Here is a 13,522-nt window from a genome sequence, read left to right on the forward strand (position 1 = left end):
GTTGCTTTTGCTCAAGGCTAGCCCTCTACCACATGGCTCTACTTATGGCTTTGTTGACACTGAACATGGACAGGCATTTCAAGGACTTTCCTGCCTAGTGTGACTATGATCATGATCCTCCTATCACAGCCTTGTATCAAGGAGGATTGCTGAGAGCCACTGGTGCCTGCCTAATCATTGGTCTAGCTGATGTTCTTGGACAGACCGGTGAGTTCCCTATCCATAGGTTTAAGTAGAGGGAGCTGAAGCCCACAGTTCAAATCCTGGTCCTGCCACCTCCAAATGGCAAGTGATCCTAAGACACTCATTCATATCCATATGAACTCAAATGGGATGGGATGTATGTCATGATTGAATGGGCAGTTCTTAAATGATTCCAGGATAAAATTATACACTATTATAGGACATTTATCAATTTTAATCAATACTTTATGACACATTTACACAATCACATTCATTTAATGAAGGCAGAATGAAATACCTAAGAATTGGGCACCACATAGTATGGAGATGCCATTTTTTCTGCCAGGACTGGGATTGGAACTCATTGTCTGGGTAACTCTGGTGCACTGTATGGGAAGGGGAAGCTCGCCTCCCTGAAGTGAAGAAATTCAAGTCTGTTCCTTAGGCCTGAAACCAATCCTCAACAATAGAAAACATCACATTCGTGTACATTTTAGATATATGATTTATATTTACATACAAATGTTGATTCTATATTACGTTCTGTGTAGTTATTCATTTTATTTTTCATTATGTTCATGTATTGACTGTTTATTTCATTGATTATTTTGGCACATAGAACATTGATTACTTTGATTACATAGGATATAGGACTGCATATGTTTTCTACTTCATGCCTGACACCCAGGACTTGCCCAGAAAAGGAAAACATGTGTCACCATCAACTTCTTACTCCACTATTATTGTTTGGGAGTGCTGGCATCTGAATTCATGGCCTACAGGGCCAAATTCATGAATGGATGAGTGTCAGCATGCCATCCTGGGGCAAAATGAGCTGACAAGAAGTATGCAGAACCTGAGATTTAGCCCCTGGCGTTGAGAAAATGAGAACATATTGACACACAGATGGTAGTACATTAATAAATATATATCTTTATAGATTGCCAGATATTTCTATCCAGTATTCAGTTATATAGACTACATTCCTACCAATTCTTGGGTATTTATTATGCCTCCATATAATTAATGTTATTGTTTTCGCCCTTAATTAACTATTAAGGAAATCAGTGTCCTGAAATCATTGCGTCCCTGTAAGAAATAGTATTCTTTTAATGCTTCATATTAAATAAAATCAATCAGCCTACTGAAATCATGATGTCTAATTTTATACGAGTATCATTCACGAACAACTCATTGAACCGTGACATTGATAACATCCCATCGTTATTCCTATGGATAGGAACGAGTCTCTTAGGACCTCCTGCCATCCAGAAGTGACATGACTGGGATTCGACTCTAGGCCTATTTTGCCTTGATGGACTATGGCTTCCCCAATAGCCCACCAGCCTTCAGCAATGCATGGTGAAGTAAACTTTGGAGCCGTGCCATTTAGACCCAGAGGGTCATGGTGCAAAAGGTGAAAAGGCCATCCCATTACTTCTCTTCTGTGCATTCCCCCTTCCCCCGCAAGGCCTGGAGGTGCAGAATCCCAGGATTGGCTGTTGTTCCAATGGCTGGACCCAAGCCTAGGGTGATGGAAGCTGAGGCAGAGTTGCCATGACATGAGTTCAAGACCTTGCTTGGCAAAAACAAATATATATATATATATATATATATATATATATATATATATATATATATATATATATATATATTCCAACATCAAATACAGTGAAAGCAGGGGTTATACCGTTGTGGAAGGGAAGGGATAAAACAAATCGTTTAAATAGAAATACAGGTGGATCCATTGAAACAATGAGATATACAAGATGTTATGTCGAAAAATGAACTTTACAACTTTGGTCAGGGTGGAGGAGGGGGAAGATTAGGTAGGGGGCGGGGGAGATGGGAAGGGATAGAAAGGGGAAAAAAAAGAAGGAAGCATCAATGCATGATAAGAAATGTACTCATTATCTTGCCCATGTAATTGTAACCTCTCTGTACATTATTTTCACCATAATAAACAAACAAATAAATAAATAATTTAAAAATATTTTCTCCCTGGCTTGCAACTGGTGCTGTTTTTTCTGCAAGTCTTTGGATTTGAACTCAGGGTCTTGGTTACTCTGCAGCACAGTGGACGAAGGGGAAGCTCACCATTCCTGAAGACAAGAAAGTCAGGCCTGGTCCCTAGGTCTGAATTCAAGCCCTAGCCCTGGCAGACATACTATTTACATACATTGTAAAGATAGGGTTTGTACTTACCTATAGATGTTCAGTCCATATCCTGTTTGTAGTGGTTATTTATTATATTTCTGTTTTATTCATTTATTTATCATTTATTTTATTGACTGTGTTAACACGCATTCCATTTATTATATTGATGGCATCCTATCACATAGTATCTAGATTTGTATACGTGTTCTCCATCATGTCTGACACCCAGGACTCTCAGAGAAAAGGAAAACAGGTGTCACACTTGGCTTCTTACTCCACGATCCAATTGTTGGCAGTGCTGAGATCTCAACTCAGGGCCTAGCAGAACCAATTCATGAATGGGTGTGTGAACACCGCAATCTCTAGCCCAGAAAGCTATCAGGCATTTCCCAGACCCTGAGATCGACCCACAGGGGTGGACAAAATAGCCATACATGGATTGGAAAATGGTAGTATACCAATAAATATATAGTTGTATAGAGTGCCAAAGACACCTACCTAGGTTTCAATGGCATCAACTACGTTCCTACCAACTCTTAGGTAGTTATTATGCCACCATTGAAGGAATAGGATTCTCTTCATGCTTAATAAACTATTCATTAATATCAATCAGCATCCTAGGATCATTGCATGTAATTTTAGACTAGACCGATTCACGCAGAAACTTCTCATTCAATCATGAGTTTGCTCACATTCCATCTGCATTCCCATGCATAGAAACGAGTCTCTTGGGAAATCCCCAGACTATAGGTATCAGGACGAGGACTTTTACTCAGGGCCTACATTGCTGCATGGGCCTATGGCTTCCCTGATAGCCCATTAGCCTTCACCAATGCAAGTTGAAGTACCCATTGTAGGCATGTCATTCAGACCCAGGAAGGTCAACATGGAAAGTAACAAAATGTAAAAAATCCACCCTGTGGCTTTTGTGTGTGTGTGTGTGTGTGTGTGTGTGTGTGTTTTCCTGCAAGACTTCAGGGCCTAGGATACCAGGATCGGATATGGGACCATGGCAGCCTGCCACCCTGAGGTGATTGAACCTGAGGCAGAGTTACCACGAACTGAGTTCAAATCCCTTCCTTGACAAAATAATAATAATAATAATATAAAGCACCCTGGCTCAGAACTCACAACATTTTTCTGCCACAGCTGGGATTCCAACTCAGGTCTGGGTAAATCTATAGCCCTGTGGAAGAAAGGGAAGCTCACCATCCTTGAAGACTACAGTATCAGGCCAGGTCGCAGGGCCTGAATTGAAGCCCCAGCATTGGCAAAAATAATATATCCACCTACTTTACACATAGGATCTCTATTTACATGTATTTGTGGAATGAATCATGCGTGCAGTGTAGTTACTCTTTTATTGTGTGTCTTAGTCATGGATGCTTTATTGAGTATGATGACAGACATAACTGTGCCGACACAGATGACAACCTATTCCCATGGCTATAGTGTTGCCTATATAGCATTCTCCATCCTCCCTGATACCCAGGACTTTCACAGGACAGGAAAACAGTTGGATCAATGGGCTTCTCCCATCAGGATTCATCTTTTGGCAGTATTCACATTTGAACTCAGAGCTTAGCAGGCCCAACTGGCAAAAGGGTCTAGGTGAGGATACTGGCATGTGAGCAACTAAGGAGCTAGGCCATTCCCAGGACCTGACATTGAGGCCCAGAAAGGGCCAGAATAGTCCTAAACTCATAATTTAAACATAGGATCTATATTGACATGTATGTGTGGACAGAATCTTGGGTCTGGTGTGCTTCTCCTTAATTTGTGTCTAATTCAAGGAGGTATTGTTTATTTCATTGAGTATGGTAACAAGTATAACTGTGCTGACATGGATGAGAGCCTGTTCCCATGGTTATAGGGTGGCCTATGCATTCATTCTCCATCCTAACTGAGACCCAAGACTTGCACAGGAGAGGAAAACAGGTGCAACGACTGGCTTCTGACATCAGGATGAATCTTTTGTCAGTGCTGGGATTTGAACTGAGGTCTGGATAACTCTGTTGCACTGTGGGACTAGAATGCCAGGCCTGGTCCAGGGCCTGATTTGAAGCCCAGCACTGGAAAAACTAAGAAGCCCAGCTCTTTTAAACATAGGATCTCTATTTACATCCAGGTGTGGTATGCATCTTACATTCAGTTTAGTTATTCTTTTTATTTTTGCTTTTGCAAGGATGTATTGTACATTTTATTGAGCATAGGATGACATATATAAATATGCTAACATGGATGACAACCTATTTCCATTGGTGTAGAGTTCCCTACGCTTTCTTGATTCTTGCTGAGACCCAGCACTTGCACAGGACAGGAAAACAGGTGCAAGAATTGGCTTCTCACATCAGGATGAGCCTTTTGGTAGTGCTGGGATTTGAACTCGGGGCCTAGCAGGCCCAACAGCAGTATGGGTCCACATGAGCCCACCAGCTTGTGAGTCACTGAGGAGCTAGTCCGTACCCACAACCTGAGATTGAGCCCCGGGGTGAGGTTGGGACACAATATTCATTCATTCATAAGCCAAATCTAGTACGCAAATACCTATTTGGATAGAGCAGGAGATGTAGCGAGCTGTGTTGTAAACCTATCTACCATGTGAATACTATTCTTGGATCTTTCCCAATGCCTCCAATTCCTGAATGTGATTCTTATTGTCACACTTCATGAACTCTTAATTAAAAATAATCATTGTGCCATACATCTTGCCTATCATTTCCTATGAGAATCATGCATGAACTAAACTCTTCCCTAGGCCTGAATTCAAGCACCTCATAACATTTATAGGCATGTTAAATATATGATTTATACTTACATGTATATATTTAGTCTATATCATGTTTGTTGGAGTGATTCAATATATTTTATTTTTGATTTATTTATTTAGCATTTATTTTACAGACTGTGAGTGCACCTATAAAATTTATTACATTTATTCCCATCTATTCCATAGCATGTAGCTTTGCAGACATATTATGAACTTGCACAGAAAAGGGAAACAGGTGTCACATACACTAGGAAGAAATTTTTGGCAATGATGGGACCTGATCTGAAGGCCTGAGATGTCCAATTCATGAATGGGTGAGTGTCAGCACCGCAGCCTCTAGCCTATTCAGCTGCCACGTGGATCCCAGGACCTGGGATCAAGCCCCAGTTTGGCCAAAAAGCAGTAACTTTCTATGATGATGGTGTTATATAAATAAGTATAAATTTAGAGATTTAGGTACTGCCAGAGGTGTCTATCTAGTATTCAATGACATATACTACATTCCTACCGATTCTCATGTATTTAGTGAGGACTCCATTTAATCAATAGCATTCTTTTAATGCATAATAAACTATGAATTAAAATCAATCCATGACTTGTGATTATTGGTTCTAATTTTATGCTAGACTTATTGACAAACTACTCATCCAACCATGACATTGATCACATTCCTCCGGTGTTTCTATGGACTGGCAATAGTTTCTTAGGCTCTCCAGCCCACTGTAAGTGGCATGAATGGGATTTGAACTCAGGGTCTACTATCCAGGTTGGCCTATGGCTTGGCTGACTGCCCACCAGCTTTCAGCAATGCCAGGTGACCTACAGGTTGCAGTCATGTCATTCATACTCAGGATGGTCACTTTACAAGGAACAAAAACAGAAACTGCTGACCGTACGTGGTTTGTGGCTTTTCTTCGGTGCTGTTTCATTTTGTTTTCCTGTCAGCCCCTGAGGCCTAGGTCCCCAGGATGGGATGTGGGTCCAGAGGCTGCACCATCCCAGCGTAGGGTGATGGAAACTGAGGCAGAGTTGCCACGACCTGAGTTCAAGCCCCATGCTTGGCAAAAAAAAAAAAAAAAAAATAACAATACTATTGAAACTCCCTGTCTTGGATTTCTTGCCATTTTGTTGTTTGCGAGGCCAAGGTTGTCATCTTGAGATCTGGGTAACTCTGATGCACTGGGGGGAGGGGAGGACAGGGAACCACTCTTCCCTTGAAGACAAGCAAATCAAGCTTGTTCCCTACGCCTGAATTCAAGACCCAGCCCTGGTGAACATAATATTTATAGACATTTTTATTATATGATTTATACTTACATCCATATATTCAGTGTATATAGTGTTTTTTGTATGATTCATTATATTTTATTATTTATTAACATTTATTTTATGGACTGTGAGTGCACCTATAATATTTATTACATTCATTCAAATCTATTTCATAGCATGTAACTTTGCAAACATATTATATACACCATAGTTGACACCCAGAACTTGTACAGAAAAGGAAAACAGGTATCACACTTGGAATCTTACTCCAGGAAGAAATTTTTAGTAATGCTGGGATCTGAACTGAGGACCTAGAAGTTCCAGTTCATGAATGGGTGAGTGTCAGCACGGCAGCCTCTAGCACATTCAGGTGCCAGGTGGATTTCAGGACCTGGGATGGAGCAATAGGTTTGGCCAAAATAACAATACTTTTCTATGCAGACTGTGGTAAACAAATAAATATATATTTAGATATTTAGGTACTGCCAGTGATGTCTATCTAGTATTCAATGACATATACTACCTTCCTAGTGATTCTCAGGTATTTAGTGAGGACTCTATTTAATCAATAGTATTCTTTTAGGGGCTGGGAATGTGACTCATTGGGAGAGTGCTTGTCTTGCATGCATGATCCCCGGGTTCAATTCCTGAGCACCACATGGTCAGAAAAAGCCTGGAATGGCAATGTATCTCAAATGGAACAATGCTAGTCCTAAGCTGAAAAGCTGAAGGACAGAACCCAGGACCAGTGTTTAGGCCCCAAGACCGACAAAACACACACACACACACACACACACACACACACACACACACACACACACACAAAGTATTCTTTTAGTACATAATAAACTATGAATTAAAATCAATCTACATCTTGTGAGTACTCGGTTTAATTTTATGCTAGACTGACTGACAAACTACTCATCCAACCATGACATTGATCACATTCGTCTGGCGTTCCTATGGACAGGCAATAGTTTCATAGGCTCTCCAGCCCTTTGTAAGTGGCAAGTTTGGGATTCAAACTCAGGGCCTATGTGTCCAGATTGGCCTATGGCTTCTCTGACAGCCCGCCAGCCTTCAGCAATGCCAGGTGACCTACAGGTTGCAACCATGTCATTTGGACCCAGGACAGTCAACAGGCAAGGAAGGAAAACCGAGAATCTGCCGACCATCCACAATTCACGGCTATTTTTTGGTGCCTTTTTCAATTAGTTTTCCTGTCAGCCCCTGAGGCCTAGGATCCCAACATGGGCTCTGGGTCCAGAGGCTGCACCAACCCAGCCTAGGGTGATGGAAGCTGAGGCCCAGTTGCCACGACCTAACTTCAAGCCCCATGCTTCAAAAATAAATAAATAAATATAATAAATAAATTAAAAATTTTTTAAATATTAAAAATACTAATGGAGCTCCCTGACTTGGAATTCATGCCCTTTTTTTCTGCCAGCCCTGGGATTTGAACTCGGAATCTGGAAAACTCTAATTACTGTGGGGGATGGGGAAACTCACCCTCTTTTAATACAAGCAATTCAGGCCTGTTCCTTAGGCCTGAATTCAATCCCCAGCCCTGTTAAAGTAATATTCATCCCCATTTGAAATAATGATTAATATCTACATACTTCTGTTTATTGTATATTGCTTTGAGTGTATTTATTTTATTTTTTGTATTATTTATTCATTATTTTTATTGACTATTATTACACTTGTAACATGTATTAAATTGATTACAGCTTATGAGAATTATACAGATTTGCATATGTATTATATATCTTACTTCAGACCCAGGAAATTCTCCGAAGTTCTACATGATCCCTTGCTTAGAAAAAAAGAATGAATACACTAACTAAAGTCTAATTTATCCTTAGTCACCCCAGTGGCTCACATCTCTAATCCTCGCTACTCAGGAGGCTGAGAACTGGAAGATGAAATTTCAAAGGCAATAAAGGCAGAAAAGCTTGAGACACATCATCTCCAATTAACTGGCAAAAAGCCAGGCTAAAGGTATGGCTGAAGTATTAGAAAACCAGCTATGAACAACCAATCCAAGAAAGAGCAAGCTGAGGTCAAGTGCGGGGAGAGAGGGATAGGGAGATAAAAGGGAGAGAAATCCTCCAAAAACAGAGAATAAAACAACAGTACACAAATCCCACCTAATTTATGGTACCAATCAAACTGAAAAAAAAAATGAAGCTTGTGAAGTTGTATAAATTTACATGAGCACATATACTCTTAGGTACACTTCAAAGCTATGGTTTTAATAATATATGTATATATATTCATAATTTATATATACATACATATATCTAAATAAACTAAGAAACCAGCCAATGAATAAATATTTTGAATTAGTGCCTTAATCATGGCATTATAAATTATTTATACTAACAGTGTATTCCAAGTTTCTTTTCTCAAATCAGTCTTTAAGAAGTTTGTTCATGTGCCTGGCACTGGTGGCTCACGCCTATAATTCTAGCGACTCAGGAGCCTGAGATCTGAGGATGGCGGTTCAAAGCCAGCCCAGGCAGGAAAGTCCATGAGACTCTTAACTCCACACACACACACACACACACACACACACACACACACACACACACACACACACACACACGTATATTCCAAGGCCTCAGCAGTTCCTGAGAACAGAACCATGAACTCCCTCCATTAGGATCACATCTGACCCAGGAGAAGATGGCACGATCATACTCAGACCAACTGTAGACACAATATTGAGCCTCTCACATATCTGGAATGTCTCATAACCCAGCATGGAATTTCCTACCGTACACACTGCATGTGGAAAACTCAGCCACCTCTTTGTTTATTGTTGATCATGGGGTTTGAACTCTGGGCCAGCGCACTCTCCTTCAGCTCTTCAGCTGAAGATAACCACTCTACCACTTGAGCCACAGTGCCACTTCCTGTTTTCAGTGATTCATTGGATATCAGTATCAGAGACTTCCCTGCCCAAGCTGGCTTTGAACTGTGGTCTTTATATCTCAGCTTTATAGGTAGCTAGGATGACAGTTTTGAGCCACCAGTGGCATCCGGCTCCAGCCACCTTCATATACCCAGAGGTAACCCAATTCATCAGGCCACAAACTTCTTGCAACCCTTTACTTCAGAGTTTGACACCCACCAAGCAAATCCATTCTTCAATGGAGAGAATACAGAGAAAACAATCACATTCCTGCACCCATTCACTCACTCCCTGACTGCCACAGGCCTCGTCCTCTTGAGTTCTTGGTAAGCACCGCCCATCCTACTGTGGCATCAAGCTAGGGTAAACTTGGGGAGTCCTTAGAAATGTGTGTACAGTGAGACAGCACCTGGTCTCTCAACCACAGTACCCCCCCCACACACCTCCTCATCTTTGCAGGCAAAGATGTTTTACTTTCTTTCCTTTTTTTGGTTGTGGGGCTTGAACTCTGGGCCTGGGTGCTGTCCCTGAGCTATTCAGCTCAAGGTGAGCACTCTACTCCTTGAGCCACAGCACCCCTTCCGGTTCTCTGGTCGTTTGTTGGAGATAAGAGTCTCAGGATATTTCCTGCCCAGGCTGGTTTTGATCCTCAGATCTCACCTACTGAGTACCTAGGATGACAGCCATGAGCTACTGGCACCCAGCCAAACATACTTTTCCATGCCTGTCATCCTATCCCCTCAGGAGACTGAGATCTCAGGACTGTAGTTGGATGCTACCCTTGGCAGCAAAGTCCATGAGAACTCTTTATCTCCAATTAAACATCCAAAAAAGCTGGAAGTGGAGTTGTGGTTTAAGTGGTAGAGTGCTATCTTGGAGCATAAAAGACAAGACCCACGCCCTAATTTCAAACATTTTCTAGCATAGACCCACCCAAGAAAGGAAAGCAGGTAGTCACACAGGAGCTCAAAGCTCACACATAATACTAAAGAAACCCAGAACAGACCCCATCCAGATATGATTCTCCAGATTCTATGTCCTACATCATGGCAGTCTTAGATGGGACTCACCATGCACAAAGTTAGGACTTTCAAGTACAATCTCATACTGAGGATCCCCTGACCTTATCAAAGACTCAGGATCTCTTACTATTTGCCTCCACAATGGGTAGTGATGTGAGGTCTAGTTATCCAACCACATGATATGAGGTCTTCTTGGTCAAGGGACAGAGACTGGGGGGTCATTAGGTCCCTCTCTCTTGGGATGGTCAAAATGCCTGATCTATCCCAGGAATGGTCCTAGGTTGTGAGTATCCTCAAAGAAACAACCCTTTTCAGAGTACATTGCCTCTGGCTCTCCCCCCAGCCTCTACCCAGCCCTATCCCGCCTTCAGCCTGCCCTCTCTGAGTCCCAGATCTGCCCTCTAGACTAAAGACTGAACCAGCAAAGAGACCCAATTCTGCCTCTGAGAATGGCAGTCAGGGGGCCCTAGCACCCACTAGATGAAGTCTCAAGGCAACATGGGCCCCAACTCCTGCCCTCATTCCCAGGCTGTTCTGTGCCAGTGGCATGCTTACCTCTGTCTCTGGTGGAGGAATGAACACCGGGGGTGTCATCTTCAGAGTGAGTCCTCAAAAGTCACAGTCCCCAAAGATGTACTGCACAGGCATCCTGAATGACAGCCAGGTCGTCAACGGTGAACCCCAGGTGCCAAGACTTTTAATAGCAGTGTAGCTGGGTCAAAGGCTCTATCACTGATGGTCTAGGTTGTCAGGCAAGATCGTGGCTCCAATGTCCAGACACACCTGACCTGGGAGCATCCTCCCTCTTCATCTTCCTGCTTATCCCTTGTCCCTCCACCCCGCCCTTGAACTCCCTCACCGCTATACCTCCCTAGCCCTTGGACACTTTTCTTCTTATCTGACCAGAAAATAAACTCATTAGGTCCGGGGATGATTGAAACCTAGTGACCCACCCTGAGCCCTAGGGTCTACTCGAGGCTGATTCCCTCTGCAGTCGGTGACCACACAGGTCCTGGATGTCATGAAGTTGCTCAGGGGTTAGTGGCTTGGTCCTACCTACGGGCTTTAGGCTCTGACACTGTCCCCACAGAGATTGTTAATGGTTGGCTCCTCTGATCCAGGGACTCCAAACCAAGGCTTGCATGTTTTCCCTTCTTCCTTCCTTTCCTCTTTTTTCTCCCTCTGTCCTTCCCTCCTCTCTCTCCCTATTTCCTTTCTTTGTGTCAGTCCTGTGCCTTGAACTCGGAGCCTAGGTGCTGTCCCTGACTCTTTTTAATCAAGGCTAGCAGTCTACGGCTTGAGTCACACATCCACTTCTGGCATTTTGCTTTTGGTAGTTAATTGAAGACAAGAGTCTTACTGGCTTTCTTCATGTGCTGTGGAACCAGTCCTGGAACCTTTCATTGTCTATGACCCTCCAGAGCCTGGCACACACTGTAATGGTTCGTTGGATAAATAAATGATCATATGTTTATGACAATACTAGAGAAAAGTCCCATCTGATTCAGGTAAGTATCCTCTGCGGAGGAAGGAGGACAAAGCCTGATGGAGCTCTCCCACAGTTCTCCCTCCTCCCTCTTCATACCCTCCTGATGCCACCGCACTTAACTGTTTTGGCTCCAAGGATGTGAGCCACAATGGACTCATTGGATTCTGGGGCTTTTGGAATGCCTATTTTCTCAAACATCTCTTTCAAGTGGCTGATCAGCTCTGTGGAAATCAATTCCCCACTCAGGTGTGAACAAGGTTGCCATGAGCTGAACGCTGTCTCAAGGGGCCTTCTCTCCTCTCCCTGGGGCCAGGCAGGATTATCTACCACATCTAGCCCCCAGGTTTCATGTTGCAGAGAAAGGATCCTCTAGGCATCCCAAGTTTCTGAATCTCCAGGAGTTCAGTGCAGGTGCTGGGAATCGTTTCTGTTCACAGCTGGCAGGCTGGGGATGGTGACATAACAACCTCTGCTCCCCACGAATTCCTCCACTGTGGTGGTCACCATAAAGATTGCTGGAGGAGATTCAGCAGCTGCCCGAGAAAGGCAGTCAAGTCACAACGTTCAAAGCAGGAGACAATCTGGCTTTGGGAACTCTGCCTGTCCTGCTTTGTACGTCATATTTTGGCATCTGAAATCATCCATCTAATTTAACCCATAATCCCAGGCGTTAGTGGAAATTGCCAGCTTAAATTAAAAAAAAAAAAAAAACTGGAAAATGTGGCATTTAATTTGTCCCAATCAATGTTAAAGGGTTCCAAAGTCAGTGGTCCCTTTTTCTTTCTAGACAGCCTACAGCAGGTTGCAGAAACTGGCCTTCAGTGAGCCCTAGCTAACTGCCACATCCTGATATTGAGAGGTCTCCAGTAGGGGGAATGGACTTGCCTACCACTGTCCAGCTGAAAACGGCCCAGGAGGGACACCGATTGGAGACTGCAGGACTCCTGGGAGGACTGACCACTAGTGTACGGCCCTGCGAGGGAATCCATACCACCAGTGGGGGCCCGAAGCCCTGTGCCCAGATGCCCACAGAGACTGTAAACGCCCTAAGTAAGGTTCCCCTCTCATCCTTGATCATTGTGAACCATCTGCCATGTCACATGATACGCCAGCCCCCCAAACCTCATAGCTTCACAGCCCCTGCCCTACCCTCTCCCCATCTCATTACCTAATTGTTTGGCAGACACATTCTCAAACCTTGAATTAGCTCCAACTATACACACGAGAGCAGAGTATCTGGCTGGAAGAGTGTGGCTGTGGTCACACTCGCCTCACCAAAATTCTGGCTGGGGATAGAATGACAGGTGTCCACTCTAGGCCAGGGTTCACACAGGTCTCCCAGGCGAGGGCCATGCAAGCCCAGCAGCTACTGTGGGCTACAGGAAAGCGGAAAGAGAGAGGTCCAAAGGGGAGGAAAGAAATGTCTACTGAAACCTTCCATAAAGGAGCCATAAACCTGTGAAGGAGAAAACAAAAATTGTTGCTGGGCTCGTACTTGGTATTAATGAAAAAAGAACAACAAATACAAACACAAATAGAAATAAAATGCTTTTGCTGTTTTTAGACATGGTGACTTAAACATATTTTCATTGCTCTCATCTCCCTGCTCTCCCTACACACACACACACACACACACACACACACACACACACACACACACACACACACACACACACACACACACACAGAAATCCAGAATGGTGACAGAAGACTCT

The sequence above is a fragment of the Dipodomys spectabilis genome, unplaced genomic scaffold (genome assembly GCF_019054845.1).
Source record: "Dipodomys spectabilis isolate Male_0828 unplaced genomic scaffold, ASM1905484v1 ptg000507l, whole genome shotgun sequence".
In the NCBI taxonomy this organism is placed as follows: Eukaryota; Metazoa; Chordata; class Mammalia; order Rodentia; family Heteromyidae; genus Dipodomys; species Dipodomys spectabilis.